At 36.5% G+C, this 2,941-nt stretch overlaps 1 non-coding gene across 1 annotated transcript; it reads right to left on the bottom strand.

Moving 5' to 3' along the window:
• Positions 1-144: 144 nt before the first annotated feature.
• On the bottom strand, positions 145-251 carry LOC118602316. The gene has a single exon (XR_004950664.1). It is a non-coding gene; the product is annotated as a U6 spliceosomal RNA (small nuclear RNA).
• Between the last annotated feature and the right edge of the window lie 2,690 nt (positions 252-2,941).

The following is a 2,941-nucleotide window of genomic DNA, read 5'->3' as shown; positions in this document are numbered from 1 at the left end:
AACATGCATCACCACACATAGTTACAATTTTTTTTCTTATGATGAAAACTTTTAAGATCTACTCTCTTACCAACATTCAGATATACAATACAGTATTATTAACTGTAGTCACCATGCTTTATATTGCATCCCATGAATTATTTAAAAATTATGAAACATTTTACAAATTTGTGTGTCATCCTTGCCCAGTGGCCATGGTAATGTTCTTTGTATTGTTCCAATTTTAGTATATATGCTGCTGAAGTGACCACTTCTTTTTCTTATTTTTTCAGCTTTATTAAAGTGTAATTGGCAAATAAAATTATATAAATTTAAATTGTAAAATGCAATGCAATGATATATGTTCACTTCATGAAACAATTACCACAATCAAGTTAATTAACACATCGAGGCCCTAGTCTATCGATATTTTTTTCCCTAGGAGAAAAGATTCTATGATTCTCTAATACTTCCCTGATTTATTTTTCTTTCATCTCTGTTTTGGATCTTCAAATGATCCAGGGCACTAGTCTCCATTTTGTGAAGAAGACTGTCTCCCCAAATTACTAGTCATAACTAATACTGTAACTGATTGATTATGTAAAATGCAAACTAACTGAAGTAGACAGTAGAAAGAAGGAAAGGAAAAGAAAAGCAAAATAGTGAAATAAAAGTAAAAAAAAGTGATTATCTTTGACTTAAATTCTTTCAATTTGCATACAGCTTGTACCTTCAGCCATTTTGAGTTAACACTTTCATGTGGCCTTTTACACGAGGCATTATGCCTTTTCACACATGTAAAAGATAACTTCAAGCTTTTACATGGTGATGTTTGCATTATTTGACACCACTGACAGGCAAGGATGAAGCCCAACCTACAATCAAGGACTGCATTTTGCTGCAGTTGTGGAGAAAACAGTTGTTTCCCCATCTTTTCTTCAGGTACTTTTCTGTCTTGCCAACTAAGTTTCAGGTTTGGGGACCATTTGCTCATCAGCACTGGCCCCTATAGAAAGGTCTGGGGAGGGATGGCCCACCCAGGGGAAGAAGAGATACCTGGATGGAGTTCCCTTGGCCCAGTGGCTGGCAGGTTGAGACAGTAGTTACCTTCCACTCCAGCCAGGAAACCTGTGAAGGTTCTTCCCCTCCTTGGACTAAGAATGGCAGTAGCTAGAAAAATCATGACTAGGCATTTTATAATATATTTCATCAAACTAGAAGGAAGTCTATTTTCAACATACTTTCGGGACCCTACCTAGTATGTGGAAGAGGGGGCGCTCTCGGAAAACAAAATTGCCAGCTTACTACCTTCTTTATATCACAAAATGATACTTTTAATACAAAATACAGATGAAGAAAAGAGTAAAAATTAAGTCTTTTATTGTACCTACTCAAAGGTAAATATGGTTAATACTTCAGTGGATGTCTTTCCAGAATATTATCACGCATATATAAAAAAATTTTTTAGACACAAGCTCATTTCAGTTAATATCATTAACCACCTTTTCAAATCAGTAAAATGGTCTAGTGCATAATTTTAATGGTTCCTTTCCAACAGCCTTTAAACATGCTCAAAGTCTCTTCTATCTTAATCTTCCCTCATAGTAAACCAATAGCTACCATACTTGATACTGAATAGTTGCCACTATCTTTTCTTTCACAGAAAACTTCTAGAAGAGTTATGTACTTATCCTCCTCGATTTTCACTGTGTAGCAGTGTGACTCTTATCCTTACCCTCTATAGAAACTCTTCTCATTAAAGTTACCCATGACCTCCTTACTGTTGAATTCTATAAAAGCATCACTTTACTTACTTTGCTTGACTTTCCAGCAGCATCCGACACTGCTGAACATCCTCTCTTTGTTAGGCTGTTGTGACCAAATTCTTCTGCATTTTCTTTTACCTCTTTGATCACTCTGGCTGGGTTTGGTGAGAGGTCTTTAACTCTTAAATAATGGTTTTCCTCTGGACTCTACCTCTCACTTTCCTTATTCTCCTTACTCTCGCTGAGCCATCTCACACATCTCCACTGTGTCAGCAGGATCCCCAAGTCTATCCCTGCACCGCAGCCCTCTCTCCTGAGCACCACAGTCACATACACAACTGGCCCTTGGACATAGAATTAGTTGCAGGTTTCAAAGGCATCTCAAACTCGACTTTTAAAGGTAAATTATTACTTCTTGCCCTGTCGACCTCCTCCTGTGTTCTCTATCTCAGCGAATGGTAGCACGGTTTACCAGTTGTTAAGCAAGAACCCTGTTAAGTTTGAAGCCATCTCATTCTCCATTCAAATAATCATCAACTTCTGCCCGTTTTGCTTCTAAATATCACTTGGATCTACCCAGTTCTCTCCATTTTCATTGCCATTACCCCATTGCAGGCACTTTTTATATTGCCTTGACTCTGACAAAAATGATAACATTTTAGATATATTTAGTTAAATACAGTAGATGATTAAAATTATTTTTTCTTATTTATCTTCATGTTTTTAACATGACTACTAGAAAATATTTCATCTAGGTCTCATATTGTATTTCTGTTGGACAGCATTGATCTATATTTTAGGGTCCTAAAATTTGAATTACTTCTGCCTGTTTTAGGCAAGCCACTGTCACCTGTTAGTCTCTAGGAATGAAAAAATTGTATTCGTAGTGAATATTTTTCCCCTTAAAATGGAAACTTTTAAAACTTATATAAGTAAAACTTGACACACTTTCTAATAATGTAGAACCATATGAAATAGGAAGTGGAAGTCCTCCAAAAAGCCCAGTGTCAGAATTATGGACTTAATACAGTTCATCATTATGGTCAAGGCATTCTGGTTTCTCTACTCCAGGGGGCAGACTTAAGCTGACATTTGGACAGGTAATGCAGGACTCAGAGAAGCCTACCATTACTCTCAAACAAAAAGGAGAGAACTGCAGCATTTCCTATTGAAACTCCAACAGGTTAAACAAATTA

Source organism: Rousettus aegyptiacus, unplaced genomic scaffold (genome assembly GCF_014176215.1).
Source record: "Rousettus aegyptiacus isolate mRouAeg1 unplaced genomic scaffold, mRouAeg1.p scaffold_m13_p_4, whole genome shotgun sequence".
In the NCBI taxonomy this organism is placed as follows: domain Eukaryota; kingdom Metazoa; phylum Chordata; class Mammalia; order Chiroptera; family Pteropodidae; genus Rousettus; species Rousettus aegyptiacus.
Note: the sequence above shows the minus strand (reverse complement) of the source record. Positions and strands in the feature narration are given on the sequence as shown.